At 52.9% G+C, this 17,223-nt stretch overlaps 1 protein-coding gene across 7 annotated transcripts in view; it reads left to right on the top strand.

Moving 5' to 3' along the window:
- Positions 1 to 17,223, top strand: part of P2RY8 (P2Y receptor family member 8) — a 51,338-nt gene that overhangs the window by 28,404 nt on the left and 5,711 nt on the right. Inside the window, exon 1 of one of the 7 annotated variants that reach the window (XM_027095465.1) lies at positions 14,178 to 14,685. The exons of the other annotated variants lie outside the window; for them this stretch is intronic. The gene's annotated coding sequence lies outside the window, so the exon portion shown is untranslated. Of the gene's footprint in view, positions 1 to 14,177; positions 14,686 to 17,223 lie in introns of those variants that run through there. 7 annotated transcript variants of the gene reach the window in all.

Genomic DNA, 17,223 nt, shown 5'->3' with positions numbered 1-17,223 from the left:
AGGGGGGTTCTGGACAACAGGTTCACTGCAGGGGGGACGTGAGGGGGTTCTGGACAACAGGTTCACTGCAGTGGGGGGACAGGAGGGGTGGCTGGTTAACTTGTCCGAAGTCACAGGCCTAGGGCTGGTCACCTTCTACGCCACCCCCTTCCTTCTGTTTGTCCATCACGCCTCCATCTGTCCATTCACTCTGCATTTATGGAGACCGTCCTCGTGTCATCCATTCCCTCACTCTTCATTTAGCAGGAACGTCCTTGTGTCCAACTTAAACTCAGGACAGAGCTGTCCATGTCCCACGCAAGGCCCTTCATCCCTCTGTGCGTCGGTTTCCCCATTTGTAAACGGAAACCAGTAGGGGCTTGTCTCCAAGGAAGGGTCTAGGAGGACACGTTTGCACACATGCAGGATGATTCTTTCCAAGGAACGGGAGACGCAGCCCGAGGGCTCAGGGAACGGTGGCCCGAGCCTTCCACGTCACCCCCCGGGTGCAGGGCCAGGAAGGATGCTGTCTATGGCCTTGGTACAGAAGGAAATGAGAACAATGGCAGCCCCTGGGAACCTCGGCCCGTCCACGGTGGCTTCCAGCACGAAGCTTTGCGTAATCAGCGAAGATGTTCAGGCCACCCCTTCCTCCTGTTCAGGTCGTGGCTGGGATTCACTCAGCCGTGGGGACCACAGACCTGAAGACGTGGGCGGTCAACTCCAGATACGCTGGCAGTGACCCGAGGGGTGAGGACGCTGGGGTACAGGGACGAAAGCCTCAGAACTAGGAGTTCACGGGGCAAAGGGCCAACTACACACAGGGAAGCACAGCAGAGGCGTCCTCAGGCTTCTCCCTGCGGTTTAGGAGGCATTTTTAAAAATTGAGCTATAATTCACACAACATACAATTAACCCTTTTAAAGTCAATAATACAGGGGCACTTAGCACATCCACAATATTGTGCAACCATCACCTCTGTCCAGTTCCAGAAAATTCTCATCCCCCCAAAAGGAGACCCTGTCCGCACTGAGTAATCAGTCCTCATTCCCAACTCCCTGCTGACTCTGGCAACCAAAAATCTGTTTTTTCTCTCTGTGGATTTGATGATACTGGACATTTCACATAAATGGAATAATAAAATATGTGTCCTCCTGCGTCTGCTTCTCTCACTGAGCATCGTGTGTTCAAGGTCCATCCACGCTGTAGCCTGGGTCAGAGCTTTGCTCCTTTTCATGGCTGAGTCATATCCCATCATGTGGATGGACCCCATGCTGTGTATGCACCCACCCACCCATCCATCCATCCACCCATCCATCCATCCATCCATCCACCCATCCGTCCATCCATCCACCCACCCATCCATCCATCCATCCACCCATCCAACCACCCACCCATCCATCCATCCATCTACCCACCCATCCATCCACCCACCCATCCACCCATCCAACCACCCATCCATCCATCCACCCATCCACCCATCCACCCATCCATCCATCCATCCATCCATCCATCCATCCATCCACTCACCCATCCATCCATCCACCCATCCAACCACCCACCCATCCATCCATCCATCCACCCACCCATCCATCCACCCACCCATCCACCCATCCATCCACCCATCCATCCATCCACCCATCCATCCATCTACCCATCCACCCATCCACCCATCCGTCCATCCATCCACTCACCCATCCATCCACCCATGGACACTGGGCTGTTTCCACCCTTCGTTGTCAATACTATGGCTACGAACATGCGTGTACATGTTTCCACGTGGACATACGCTTTTATTTCTCTTGAGCTTCTACCTAGGAGGATAAGCGCTCGATCACATGGTAACTCTACATTTAACTAATTGAGGAACCACCAGACTGTTTTTATGAGGCAATTTGTAAAGAGTGAGGAGTTGAAGGGGACAGGATGAACTCTATCCTCGGTCCAAGTCCCCCGGCTTCCCACCTCATCTGGGGCCACCCTTCACACTAGGAATTGTCGGGCCACCCCTCAGTCTAGCCTGGCTCTCAGACCCCAGACTTGTATTGAAATGCTGACCGTAATAATCGATGTATTAAGTAGTTTGTCCCAGGAAGGACCACATAAATCTATGTGTGTGGGTGACCCCATCAATCTCAGAACGGTCCTTTGCCTTATCATCACCCGTTTCTTGGGTTGAGACATGTCCCCCCAAATTCACATCTGCCCACAGCCTCCAAACAGGACCTTACTTGGAAACAGGGTCTCTGCAGATGTGATGTAGTGAAGGGTCTGAGATGAGGTCCTCCTGGACGAGGGTGGCCCTACATCCAATGGCAGGGTCCTTCTAAGACACAGAAGAGGAGAGACCCAGACACAGAGGAGAAGCCCCAAGACAAAGGCAGAGATGGGAGGGATGCGGCCACGAGCCCAGGGACGCCTGGAGCCCCCAGAAGCTGGAAGAGGCGGGAAGGACCCTCCCCGGGAGCCTCCGGAGGGGGCGCGGCCCTGGGGCACCTTGACCTCAGAGGTGTGGTCTCCAGGATGGGGGAGGATGGATGCGTTAAGTCCCCCGTTTGGAGTGTTTTATTCTGGTGGTCCCAGGACATGGACCCATATTGACAAGTTTCCACTCTCTCCATGGACACTGGGAATCCAGTCGCCAGCTCGCACTTTCTACTATAAACTAGAGCCGGTGCCTCCACCACTGATGTATCTATCTTTAACTTTCTGGCCCGGCAAGGAATCCCAGGCTCGTGGGCGCTGCCACTCCCTGCCACCTGTGACTCAGCCTGGAATTAGCCCTTTCCTGACCCTGAGTTGTCACCCTCGGGCCCTGCATCTCCTTCTGGGGTTGGTGACTCAGCTCTCCTATGGAAAGGTGGTACCCCACTGACCTCATCTCTTCCCCAGTAAACAGCTTCCAAGCCCCACCTGGTTTTCCGTTTACTCATTTCCAGACCTAACCCTTGCGGGGGGAGGGGTGGGTCAATGTCTGACCGTGCATCTCAAAACATGTGTGTTCATTTCGTTTATGAACCAGACACACGGGTGGTCAATCCTTCTACTAATTCTTAGCAAAGTGCAATGTCTTTCTTATGTTCCAGACGGAAACCAGAATTCCATTTGCAAGCCCTGAAATGTTCTTCTCAGGCCCCCATGGGTCATCTTGGACCCTCTCTGGAGGATGGGCTTCTTCCTTGGAGACCCTCACTCCAAGCCGTCTCTGATTCGCCGGGTGCCCTCGTAGGTTTTGGTGTGTGGTCTGCTCAGCCCGGAAGACCCCCATCTCTGACCTTCTCCACCTGTGCCTGGGGGCTTGGGGGCAGAGAACCCAAGTGGGAGGCGTGTCTGTGAAGTTTCACGTGTGATGCAGCTGACTGCCCAAGAGGGCTTATTATGGTGACTTCATCTAAAATATCCTTTTTGCAGGGGGGCACAAAGCACTTCCTAAAAAGTCGCCCTGACATGCATCGGTGTCTGTGCTTATCGCCATTTTAGGGGAGCGTTTCCACTTTACCAAGAGAGATGTTTCCACGGCATCTCCAGAGCAGGAAAAAGTATATGTCACACCTCGGGGTTCTGGTCACCAGGGGTCTGAATCGAGACACCAAGGATGGAGCCCCTCTTGGGGTTCAGGCAGGAGCGAGATGACAGCGGTACCTTGGTCCCTTCTCAAAGGTTCCTTAGATGGTTTTCTCCCTGGCACCTGGGCAGGTCACATTGATAGCAGTTGGATGAAAGGAATCACCGCGAATGATTAAACGGTTGTATGGCTAGCCAGTAACCTAGAGAAGGCATTTGAGTGACCATCTTTAAATAGAGGAGAGCTATTAGTAAATGAAGGGTGTACACCTCTCTCTCTGTAGGTCTGTCTCTATCTCTCTGACCCTCTGTCTCTACTGATCTGTTAAGCAAGTCTCTTCACGTTGTTCACACAGCTGGCGTTCCGGTTCACCCACGAAAGAAGCGCCTTTGAATCTCACAATACGTGCCACTTGCAAACTCCTATTTCCCAGCAGGGCCCCAGCCAACACCCCCCAGGCCGGCTCTTTTCTCTTCTTTACATCGTCACTTCACATTCATTACCGCTTAATTAATGCATCCGCGTCAGGTTGCTTCCTGCCTCACAGACGGAGGCTAAACATGCAGGTGTGATTCAGCCCAGACGGCTGAGAGGTGCAGCTTGAAAATGGAAACAAAACAAACCCAAAAACCCCATTGTCATGCAAAAGGAAAGCAGAGGCTTCTTGCTTTGGGCAGAATGTGGTCTCTGGCTACTTTGGTGTCGCCCAGAGCTCGGAGAGCAAGACACAGGAGGCCAAGAACACTGGAGCGTGCAGGAGGTGAATGAAAATCACCTGTGTGTAGACGGCCAGCGGCATGCAAATCACCTGTGATGGACTGTGTGCAGATTGTGTAATCAAAGGGAAAATAAACGGAGGGACGGAGATAAGAGCTCCGCTTGTGTGTTTGCGCTTAGCGGGGAGCGTCCTCGCCCTGCGGTCTGAGGGTTCTGCCGAGAGCACAGAGGGACAGATGCCCTATCTGTCCTCCGTCGCCCACAGCTGCCTCGTCTCTGCTGCTCCGTCCTCACTTTGAAGCTGGCAGAACCTAGCATCCCCTTAGGGGCGAAACAGCGGTAATGGGAGTCTTGTGGCTACAAAGACGGGGAATCTGGAGGGTGTGGAAGCTTGAAGGCATCAGGTCCCACTCAGGAAAGTGTGGTTCCCGCCTCCAAGTGAGCAGACGGCCACAGAGGATGCAAGCACCCTCTTATAACGCCCAGCGTGGAAGAGAGTTCCCATTTCAGATCCTCACTGGCGTGTGGTGGTGGTGTTTGCAGATCTTAGTCATTCTGATAGCTGCCAGATGGTATCTCGATCTCGTGGTGGTAGCTGCCAGATGGTATCTCGATCTCGTGGTGGTAATTTACAATGCCCTGAGAGGCGACCAACGGGGAGCATCCTTTCCTGTGCCTCGTTGCCATCTGTACATAGTCTCTGATGAAGTGGAGTCTTTGGCCCGTTTTTATATTGGGTTGTTTGTTTTTCTTATTGTTGATTTTTAAGAGCTCTTTGTATATTGTGGATTCCAGTCTTTTTTTTTCTTTCAGATGTGTCTTTTGCCAATATGTTCTCCCAGTCTATGGCTTGTCTTCTTATTCTATTTACGGGGTCATTTGCAGAGCAGACTTTTTTTTAAATTTTGACAAAGTCCAGCTTTTCCGTGATTTCTTTCATGAATTGTGCCTTTGGTGTTGTATCTAAAAATATCTGATTGAAATATGCAATCAGATATTCAGATTGCCATGCCCAAGATCCTGTAGGTTTCCTCCTGCATTACGTTGTAGAAGTGTTATAGTTTTGTGTTCTACATGTAGGTCTCTGGTCCATTTTGAGTTAATTACTGTGAAGTGAGCAAGGTCTGTGTCTAGATTCCTTTTTTTTTTTTTTTCCATGTGGATGTGAGTTGTTCCAACACCATCTGTTGAAGAGACTCTCTTCACTCCATTGTATTGCCTTTGCTTTTTTGTCAAAGATCAGTTGACCATATTTATGGTGTCTACTTCTGGACTCTCTATTGTGTTCCACTGATAAATTTCTCTATTCTTTCACCAACACCACACTGCCTTAAAAAAAAAAATTACCTAGAATATTCCTAAAAGGTCATGATTCTCTTTTTTTAATTGAAGTATAGTTGATGTACAATATTATATGTTACAGGTGTACAATCTAGTGATTCACAATTTTTAAAGGCTATACTCCGTTTATAGTTATTATAAAATATTGGCTATATCCCCTGTGCTGTACAGTATATCCTTGCAACTTATTTTATTTTTTTAAATTTTTTTAAGGGGTTAGAGAAACTTTACTTCTCTCAGTTGCAGGGAAACCCACCATAGCTTATCTTTTTTGTCTTTTTCTATTTATTTATTTATATAGTTGTGGCACCTTCGCTGCGGTGTGTGGGATCTTTAGCTGAGGCAGGCATGTGGGATCTAGTTCCCGGACCAGGGATCGAACCCGGGTCCCCTGCATTGGGAGTTCAGGGTCTTATCCACTGCGCCACCAGGGATGTCGCCACCACAGCTTATTTTATACATCGTAGTTTGTACCTTTTGCTCCCCCATCCCTGTATTGCCCCTCCCCGCTTCCCTCTCCCCCCATCTTGCTTCCTGTAGCGTTAGAGTAAGTTTTGAAGTCAGGCAGTGTCAGTCCTTCAATTTTGTTCTTCTCCTTCCATCGTGTGTTGCCTATTCTGGGTTTTTTGCCTCTCCCTATAGACTCCAGAATCATTTGTTCTAAATCTACCTTTTGTAACGAGGTGTTAGGATGGCAGGTGTCTCTGTGGTGCCCCAAACAAGCCCCTTAAGGCAAGGCTTACAGCCCCAGTTGGGGAGACAGTCAGGTTCGGGTGGGTGAGTGAGCCCAGGGACGTCTCAGATACAATTGCTTTACAAGAGTTTGGGATTTTACATTGTGTTTTCTTGGATCCCACCATGCATTTGCTCGGCAGACACGGAGCCTCTGCAAAGAGCAGACATACTGACAATCCCTGTGTGTGACGGCACACGAGGAATAGTGACAATACAGCCTGGGGCACAGAAAATAACAAACATTGGGCTTCCCTGGCGGTCCAGTGGTTCAGACTCTGCGCCCTCAGTAAAGGGTGCGCAGGTTCGATCGCTGGTCAGGGAGCTAAGATCCCACATGCCTCGCGGCACAGCCAACAAACAAACCAACCAGAATTCCCATCACATATCAACAGCTACTACTATCATGCTAACAAGACAGAGTTCTGAGTGGCCCAATGGCGGTCAGTCTTGGTTTCCGAAAAGGAAACGCCAGTGTGAGAGCATGAGAGAGGCACTCAACCTCTGTGGCCGTTATGAAGGTGTGACTTGAAACGTCAGTCAGACGCCACTTATCGCCCATCGGGTGGAAAAGATGAGACAGGCCGCTGACAGATTTTCGGTGACAACTTGAGGAATGAGTTCCCCACCTCCACCCCCCGCCCTTGTTCCATTTTCTGCACATTCAAATTGGCACCGTGTGTGGGAAGGGTATTTGGTGGTGGCCTTTCTGCTTCAATCTTCTGGAAGACACTGTAGAGAACTGGTAGCATTCCCTCCTTCAGGCTTTGGTAGAATTCTTCACGAGCCCATCTGGACCTGGTGCTTCCTGCTTTGGAAGGTTATTAATTATGGATTCAATTTCTCTCATAGATATAGACCTATTCAAATGGCCTATTTCTCCGGGTGCCTTTTGGCATATTACGTCGAGGAAGTGGTCCATTTCATCTAGGTGATCAAATCTGTGGGCATAGAATTGTTCATGTTATCCCTTGAACCTCCTTTTAACGTCTGTGGGATCGGTAGTGATGTCCCCTCGTTGATTTCTGATATTTGTAATTTGTGTCTTCTCCCTTTTTTCCTTAGTCAGCCTGACTAGAGGTTTATCGATTTTATTGATCTCTTCAAAGAACCAGCTTTTGATTTCTTTTTTTCTCCTCAGTTGATTTTGTTTTCAGTTGCATTGATTTCTGCTCTCGCTTTTATTATGTCTTTTCTTCTGCTCGCTTGGGATTTAAAAGGTTCTTCTTGTTCTCGTTTTCTAAGGAGGAAGCTTAGAGGGTAGGTTTTAGATCTTTCTTCCTTTCCAACACATGCGTGCAATTTAAAAAGTGCACACCCTTTGTGTCAGCGACACTACTCCTAGGAATCTGTCTTAGAAGACGTTATCACATGCTCGCACAGAAATGCTTGCAGAGGTGTGAGTCAGCACAGTCTGAAGTTCAGGTAATCCCTCCGAACGCCCACAGCCTGGGGAGCAGGGTGAAATACCCACAGAGCATTCCAGCGTGGAAAGTGGCAGAGAGGAACTCTATGTAAGCTCGAAGTGGGAACGTTGGGACAGGTGATAGGTACAGCATGCAGGTGAAAACTCCTACCTGTGTGGGTGCATGCACATACACGTGTGTGTGTGTCATGTACACTGAGACGTGTCTGCAAGGATGCGACACAGCAAACATACCCCAGTGGTCACCTCTGGGCAGGGGGAGCAGGGAGGGGCCTTGTCCTGCAGGGGAAAAGCATGGGGTCAGACACAAATACTGCTCTTTCTTTTTATTCCTTGACCCGGAGCAAATATGTGTCTGCTCTCTAATTGGATTGTCTGAACACTTAAGCAATGTTGTGCCTCTTTGGAGCCTGGAAGCTCAGTAGAGCCTACCTCTGCCTCTTCTTGGGCTGTGGGAACTCAGGAAGCTGCATAGAAGAGACAGCTTTGACCCTGGTCTTGTTGGGATGAGTTGGGGTCCAGTGGGGAAGGACCAACAGGAATGCAAAGGGAGCCCTGTACGGGGGAAGGTGCAGGGTGTGAGGCTTCTGGTATGTACCTCAAAGGCATCTTGTCCTCAACCTCCTCCCTGCCCCTCTGCTTCTCCAGCTCCTGCCCTCTCTGGTCAAGCTTCTCTCTTGGTCTGTAATTTCTCTGCAGTCTCTCTAGTTCTTGGGATTTCTCTCCCCAAAAGATAGAGAGGTAGAGATATATATAGAGAGAGAGATCATAGATAGATGATAGATACATGATTCATAGGTAGATAAATGATAGATACATGATAGATAAGCAGATAGATGGATAAATAGATGATAGATAGATAGATATAGTAGACAAGTGATAAATGAAAGGATGGATAGGTAGATAGGAGAGAGATGACAGGTTGATAGATGCTTAGATGATAGATGGATAGCTGGAGGGATCATAGATAAATGATAGGTAAATAGATACATAGATATATAGATACATAGGTACGTAGATAGATGGATAGATAGTCTCTCATGCAAGTCAGCGTTTCTCAGCCTCAGCACTACTGACATCGGGGCTGGATGACTCTCTGATGTGGGGCATCCTGGGCATTGTGGGGTGTGAAGCAGCATCCCTGGTCTCCACCCGCCAGGTGCCAGGAGCTCCCCCTCTCTCAGCTGTGACAACCAGAAATGTCCCCAGACATTGCTGAGTGTCCCCTGGCGGGGATGACAATGTTGACTGGGTGAGAACCCCTGGGGTCCGTCCACTATCTCTGCCCCCCTCAGGACCCCTCATATATCGAGATGACCTGTCAACCAAGACTCTTGCTCCAACAAGTTTCAGTGTGTGAATGGGGACCACGGGACCATGTCTTACTGGCCATGCCAGTAAGTTGGCCCAAAGCTGAATTCTCCTTGAAGCCAGTGTGACTCTGCCTACAAACATACACCTGTACCCCTGTCCCCACCAGGGCTGGACGGGATGCTGTGTCTGGGTCCTGGGGGGTGTCCCCCAGCACTGTGGGTCTCTGGAATAAGGGGTGCTGGGGGGAAAGCTCACCCACTGTGGGCAGGAGACCTGACCAGGAGAGCCTGGAGTATTTCTTTAGTCCTTGGGCGCAGCTCCACGTTGGCTGGAGCTTCCATTCATCCTGGGCTTCAGCAAAGCTCATTTATATGCCCTCCCCCTGAGAGTGTTGGCCAAAAAAGGGGGAGAGGTCACATCAATATGTGTTGATGTTGCTTGCCATGCAGTTTTTACATCTTTCGCTATTTCTATCCCTCCTCCCTGCTAGCGATGTCTCCCCGAGGCTGTCGGCTGTGTCTCCGTGTCTCTCTGTTTCCTACGATCTCATCCTTTCAGGCTCCATCTTTTCTTTGAGATCCCTCCCTCTCTTTCATTTTGCAGGATCATTGCTTTGGCTTTCTGAAGTCTGTCAGCTCAATCCTTTCTCTTTTCCCTCGTGCATTTTTCTCCTGGGGCTGCTGGGGGGCTTCAACAACACAGATTCAGCGTCTCTCCTTTCCGGAGACCTGAAGTCTGAAGTCAAGGCGCCTGCAGGTTGGTTCCTCCTGGAAGCTGTCGGGGAGACTCTATTCCACGCCTCTCTCCCAACTTCTGGTGTTTCCTGGCCACCCGTGGCCTTCCCTGGATTACAGAAACATCACCTCCGTCTCTGCATCCATTGCCACCTGGCTGTCTCCCTCCTTCTGTGTGTTTGTGTCCAAATGTCCCCTTAAGGACAGCGGTCATAGTGGACCCAGGCCCCACCCTGCTCCAGTGAGGTCTCAGCTAAATCTAACTAATTACGTCTGCAAAGACCCTCCTTGGAACTAAAGTCACACGCTGACCTACGGGGCGCTAGGACTTCAACCTATGAACTCGCGGGGAGACGGAGTTCACCCGCGACAACCCCAGAGTTCCCTATGTCTTCCGTGAGTTTCCCATGGTCGACCAGAAAACCCAATGCAGCTTCCCCTGCCGGGCAGCTCCAGAAGCATCAGCCAGGTCCTGGGGTCGCTGGCAAGAAGGGGGTCTTCCACACGAGGCTGGTGGTGAGGGCGCACAGCCTCCTGGCGTCCCGACCCTTGAGGGAACGGGAATTCCTGGGCGTGATGGTTAGATTCCAGACCAGCCTTGTGTTCCCTCCACCTCTGCAGCATGGGTGCCCGGGGTGGGCGGAGGGGGTCTTCTCTCCAAAAACCAAGGCCTCAGCCTTGGTGCTGGAGGGGATGTGGCTAAAACTGGAACCCTCACCCTGGGATGCACTGAGGTCAAAGAGCGCTTACAAATAATCTCCCTGATGCCTGAAGTTGGCTGAGTGGGGGTCTGCAAAAAACATCTCCACGTCCTGGCCTCCAGAGCCTATGAATGTGATTTGTTTGGAAACAGGGTCTTTGCAGATGTGATGAAATGTAGGATCTGCAATGAGCTTCTCCTGGAATTGGGGTGGCCCTGCATCCCACGACAGGGTCCTTCCACAAGTGTGTCAGACAGTCGGTGACCCTGAGCTATACTTTAAAAGCCTACTGATTAGTATTGATTATTGGCACCTACGTAAGGATTCTGGAAAGACAAGTGCATCAAATGTCATGATCAAATTCCAGGAGAAATTCCCCTGTTATGAGCTGAGCTGTTTATCGGGCTCTTGCCCAGTGGGAGGGTGTGGTGAATTGAATGGTGTCCCCCAAGATGCATGACCACCCAGAACCTCGGGAAGGGGTATTATTTGGAAACAGGGTCTTTGCAGATGTGATGAAGTGAAGGGTCTGAGATGAGGTCCTCCTGGAGGAGGGTGGCCCTAAATCCAATGACAGGTCCTTCTAAGAGACAGAAGAGGAGAGACCCAGACACAGAGCAGAAGCCCCGGGAAGACAGAGGCAGAGACGGGAGGGATGCGGCCACAAGCCCAGGGACGCCCGGAGCCCCCAGAAGCTGGAAGAGGCGGGAAGGATCCTCCCCTGGAGCCTCTGGAGGGAGTGCGGCCCTGGGACACCTTGAGCTCAGACGTCTGGTCCCCAGGATGGGGGAGGGTGGATGCCTGTTATTGCAAAGCCCCCAGCTTGCGGTCATTTGTTAGGACAACCCAGGACACCCCCCAGTTACTGACCTAGTTAATATTTATGGGCACACCCCAGTTTATGACATGCTTCACCATCACTGGGTCACTTGGTACCCTGGCCACCCTCAGAGGATGAGTCTATATCCCCGATGTGACACACGAGGACACTTGAGCGTTTGGGTGGGGAGACCCCACGCCACTCGTTTTCCCAGCACTTCCCACATCGCTCAGCTGTTAGTGCAGCGTGGCTCCGTCATCCTGAGTCTGTTGAACAAAATCTGTGGGGTGGGAGCTGTCCCGGGTACGAGAGGAACCAGTGGTCCCTGCAGCGATCAGCCGGGCAGGGCTGCTCAGCCCATGTGCATCTCAGGAGTGAATATTCTACGTACCACGAGGCACCAACCATTTGGAGGCTCCGACATCACCCGCTCTCTGAAGCAGAGGCCCTTGAACGCTTCGGGGCTGAGACTCCCGTGGCAGAGCACCACAACCCCAAGAAACCCAGAAGGAAGGCCGGTCCACGCTGCACAGGGTCCAGACCCTCCAGTCCCCGCCACTGTGAGTTTAGCCCCAGCACTCGGGAAACACTGGCTGTGATGGTTGAAAGGATATGGGGGGGCGGTCCCCAAACGGCACTCATCCCTTTGACTCAGGGGTGCTTTTCACCTCCCCACCTGAGTAAGACCCACCTCAACAGAGATGGAAGGACCACTGTACTCAGCATCTCCAAACTTCACATCAGGAGTGGTCCCAGGCGGGGTGTGACCGATAAGCAGTTTGGTTCACAACAAACAAAAAGTGGAAACCCAAGTGTCCATGGATGGAAGGATGGATGGATGGGTGGGTGGGTGGATGGATGGATGGATGGATGGATGGATGGATGGGTGGGTGGATGGATGGGTGGGTGGGTGGATGGGTGGATGGATGGATGGATAAACAGCATGGGGTCCGTCCACACAGTAGAATATGACTCAGCCATGAGAAGGAGTGAAGCTCTGACACAGGCTGCCACGTGGATGGACCTTGAACATATGATGCTCAGTGAGAGAAGCAGACACAGAAGGACACACAGTGTGTGATTCCGTTGGTAGGAAACAGGCAAATCCACAGACACAGAAGACAGATTAAGGGCTGGGGGAGGGAGATAGGGAGAGACTCTTAATGGGGACGGGGTCTCCTTTCGGGATAATAAACACTTTCTAGAAACAGATAGAGGCGATGGTCCCAAAACGTTGTGAATGTGCTCCGTGCCACCGAATGGTCCACTTTAAACATGGTCACTCGTACGACACGTGAATTTGAACTTAATTTGTAAACCTGTATCCATGTGTGCTGGGGCAGGGGAGTGTGGGGTGATGGCCGTGGTGTGCAAGGTTTCTTTTCGAGACAATGAAAATGTTCTGGGATCACGTGATGGGGGTGGGTGCACATCTGCAAATCTATGAAAAACTGCTGCAGTGTGGATTTAAAAAAAAAATTTATTTTATTTACTTATTTTTGGCTGTGTTGTGTCTTCGTTGCTGCGCACAGGCTTTCTCTAGTTGTGGCGAGCGGGGGCTACTCTTTGTTGCCGTGCGCGGGCTTCTCATTGCGGTGGCTTCTCTTGCTGCGGAGCACGGGCTCTAGGCGCGCGGGCTCAGTAGTTGTGGCTCGCGGGCTCTAGAGCGCAGGCTCGGTAGTTGTGGCGCACGGGCTTAGTTGCCCTGCAGCATGTGGAATCTTCCCGGACCGCGGCTCGAACCCATGTTCCCTGCGTTGGCAGGCGGATTTTTAACCGCTGCGCCACCAGGGAAGCCCTGAAGTGCCCACTGTAAATGGGGGAACTTGATGATCTATAACTTACAGCTCAATAAGACTATTAAGAAAAAAGAGACCAAGACGGGGGGCGGGGGGCCTGCAGGGGGATGCACGGGAGCCCTGGACACCTGAGACGCAGCTGAGTCTGTGTCTCAGAACTGCCTGCGGTTTCCTGCAGAGAACAAGCCAGAACTTCCCACCCGCCGCCTCCAGGCCGCCTGCTTCGGGCAGCCCTGTGTCCGGTGCCTTTTGCAAGAGCCACCTCTGCTCGCCCAGCGCCTGGGGAGCGTCTGGCGGCCACCAGTGGCTGTTCGTTGCTCGTTTCACAAAATTTCCATCCTGTCACCGCCCAGACCTCCTCCAGGTCCAAACCGCAAACGCCGTGGGTGTCAGAGAAGCCGGCATCTGTTAGAGGTGATTTCTTTATTAATCAGCCGTGATCTCTGCAGCCGGCGGCAGGCTGGGCTTCTGGAGCCCCAAGGGGGCTGCCTGCCCTCCCCTGAGATGGTACAGGTGAAAGCACGGAGGGGGGGCCCACGGCGGGGGGAAGGCAGCAGCTACAGGGCTGCAGAGGGTGCCCGGAGCCTCCTGACATCCACATGGGTTTTCTGCAACCCATGCAGGGCAGCCGCGTGTTATGCAAATTCACACTCTTTTGACGCTCCCACCTGGAGGTTAGGACAGATCAAAACCCCTGGGGGGTGGGGGTGGCATTCATAACTGTTTGAGCAGAAATGGAAAAAGGCCTCCCAAATGCCGCCCCGCCCTCGGAATTCCACTCGAGGGGGATGGATTCTCTGTCTGAAGCTCTGTCCCTCATTGATCTTCTCAGACCACCACCCCCATTCCCCGGGGACACACAGCAGCCTCCCAGGTCACACACACACCCACCCCCCACCCCCACCCCCACCCCCACCCCCCCACCCCCATCTTCTGTAAATTATCGGCATCTCTCCCTTCCATGGGTCCCGCTGCAGCAGCCACGGGGATCCCAAGAAGTACGGCTCCCTTTTCCTCCTGAAGCCGAGGATGGATGGAGGTGGGTGGCTGTGAGGAGGGGCCCGTACCCACCCCCCGCAATGACCATAGGATGGCACCTGGCCGTGAGCCAGCAGAGCAGAACTCTTTCCACTCAAAGCGAAACCCGGGCCATTTTTAAGTGGGTTTGCGGAAGCTCGCTGTGCACACACGCACCACAGGTGGCACGGCTCCTGCAGAGGAAGAAAGACCAGGGCAGGAAGGCTTGAAAGGGGAGTTGCAGTCAGATCAGCGTCGAAGGCTGGGTCCTGGCCTCGCCGGTGGCTCAAGGACCACGTTTCCCGCTAACAGACATCCAGGGATGGACGCCCCTGTGACCATGTCGGGACAAGTCAGACTGCAGTGCGGATGGGAGCCGTGGGTGTCTTAGGGTCCTGTGCCCGGCTGAGCCCCACGCCCTGATTTCAGGATCCCCAGCATCGTACACACTCGCGGTCAAATGCAGAAGGGACAGCCTCGGCCAACGGCAAAATAGCAACGCGGTCATCCCCGGCGGGATCTCGAGAAGAGAAGTAAGAGGTACGGTGAGAAACACAGACCTCGAAACCCCAGGCCGATGGCAGAGTTTCCTCTCGTGGGGTGTACGCTGGGCTCCAGGGAAAGACCCCCAGGCTGGCTAAGACCCGGCCAACTTTTACACGACGTGCTGTTTGCACAAGCTTGCAGCTCCGGTTTCCGAGTCCCAAACCCTCGGGGGCAAAGGGCTTCTCCAGGTGACCCCAGCCAGAAGGAAACTCTGGATTCAAGTGGAGCGAGTCAAAACCCAGGTGAACCCATCAGGGAGACCTAAGAGCCAGATGCGGGGTCCTGTGAGGTGCGGTGCAGGGAACACACACCTGTGACCACCGCCGTGTCACCACCACAGCTCGCATGCAGCCACGGGCTGAGGCCATCAGTATAATGTCTGTCTGGGTCAGTTCGGGCAGCTATCACAGAATATTGCAGACGGGGCAGCTTAAACAACAGACATTTACTTCTCCTAGTCCCGGAGGCCGGATGTCTGGGATCAAGGTGCCAACGGGGTCACGTTGTGGTGAGGACCTCTTCCTGGCTTGCAGACGGCCCCTTACAGGAACATGGCATCCTGGGCAGATCCTCAGCACAACAGCACACCTAATGGTCCCTTACAGCATCCTTAAGCCATGTCCTTGACCCCCACCAGCTGTCCCCACCCCGTGGACTCCAGGTCAGGTGGCCCAACTTGAGTGCCATCTTTGAAAGTGAGAAAACGCACACGCCGCGCTTCTCTTTCTTCCTTTTGTGTTTGTTTGTGTGTTTTGTTGGGGTGTTTTTGTTGCTGTTTTTCCTACTTTTAAGTGTTAAAGCTCTTTTGTCTGGCATTCGAAGAAAGAGAACTCCGGTGTCCTCCAGGTCGATAGGGCAGCAAAGCCGTCACCCAGACTTTGAAAACCAGCAGAAGTGAACAGTGAGCCGCCTTTGGTTTGCATTTACATAAGAAATTAGAAAGAAAGTGAAACGGGGACCCGCTGTACCCAGAAGGCGGGGTGTAGGCAGCCCCAGGGATCCCTTGTCCCCGCCGGGCCCAGGCCCGGGCCCTCCCTCTCTGCGGGTCTGAGGGGCCGGCAGTCAGGAGTGGGGTGTGCGGACAGCTGGGTGGACTTCTCTGTCATGGGGGCGGGGGGGCAGATCAGCGGGAAAAACAGAAGTTCAGGAGTGCGAGGCTCAGGTGCCAGCAGCTCAGAGCCTACTGGCTCCGGAGGGCATCCAGGGCATCTGCCCACACCTCAGTTATGCCCATATTTGCAGGAGGGACCCGGCGTGTTGGGACCTGGCATCGGCATGGCTGCCCGGCCCAGGGCTCTGGGGCTCTGGCTCCAGACTCTGTTCCGTGAGCTCTGAAGGGCAGGCTTGGTGCTCCCCAGCGGCTCCAGGCAAAGAGCAGGGGCTTTCACGCCATGAACGTGGGCAGGAGACCCAGCCACCTGTTCCCAGCTGGTTTTGGATTTAACGTTTCTGAGAAAGCGCGGCGTGAGGACCCAGTGGGAGGGGCCGCCGTGGGCAGGGACCTCCCACCTTTGTTATCCCGAGCGCTCTATGGAAGGGTCTGGAAATGCAAACCCACTGTCTCTTAACATGAGGGTCAGCATAAAAGTAACGAGCATCTCGTCATGGTCCCCCAGCCCCAGGAGGGCTCTCAGGACCATTGGCTCTGTATCATCAGGTTTCTCCGGAGGAACAGAAACCAAAGGATGGAGAGCTATAGAAGCATGTATCTATACACGTGTATATTCAATTGCATGTATGTGTACACATGTACTACTGCACAGATGTGTATGTATATCTATACATAGACATCCTATGACGTGCATATATATACGTGCATATACATAAAGGTATTTATCTCAAGGAATTGGCTCACACTGATTGTGGGGCTGGTGAGTCTGAAATCCGCAGGGCAGGGGGCGGGGCTAGAGACCCAGGCACCAGCTGACCCTGCTGTCTGGACTCAGAATTCCTTCTTCTCTGGGAAACCTCAGCGTCTGCTCCTAAGACCGTGGCCTGATGGGCAGTTTCCCCCACTCCTGTGACACATATTCCGATTGCATCCTCCTTTGCCCACAAAGAGCCCGTCCTATGCTTGGGAAAAGCCCTGGGAGCTCACGGGGGGGGGGGGGGGGTCAAGACAAGAACAAAGATGCCACACACCCGCCCGACAGCCGTTCCGTCTTCCCCATGGTTTGCAGGGAATGGGCTGCCAGCCGCACGAGGTACCTGGGCCTCTCCATGGGCTCCTGTATTGCTGTGCACTTCCCAGGAGGCAAGGAGGCCGCTGGGGTTCCAAAACCACGTCTGGCGGGGACGGCGGGGACATGGCACCTGGAAGCAGGTGCTTGCAAGACAGACACCGCTCCCTTCAACCGTGGTCCCCGGATCCCTCGGCTGGGAGCAGCCCGGGGGAGGCTCCTCTGTGGGATCATGGGGGAGGAGCAGAGGATGCTCTGTGTGGTCTGAGGGGGGAACCCCCAGGACCCCCCATCAGGGCTGGAGCCGGGCAGGGGATCCACTCCCCTTTGCAGTTTGGGAACGTGTCACCAG

This window comes from Aethalodelphis obliquidens, unplaced genomic scaffold (genome assembly GCF_003676395.1).
Source record: "Aethalodelphis obliquidens isolate GAN/ISIS:26980383/991018 unplaced genomic scaffold, ASM367639v1 scaffold91, whole genome shotgun sequence".
NCBI lineage: Eukaryota > Metazoa > Chordata > Mammalia > Artiodactyla > Delphinidae > Aethalodelphis > Aethalodelphis obliquidens.
The sequence above is the reverse complement of the archived record's forward strand: the minus strand, read 5'-3'. Positions and strand labels throughout refer to the sequence as shown.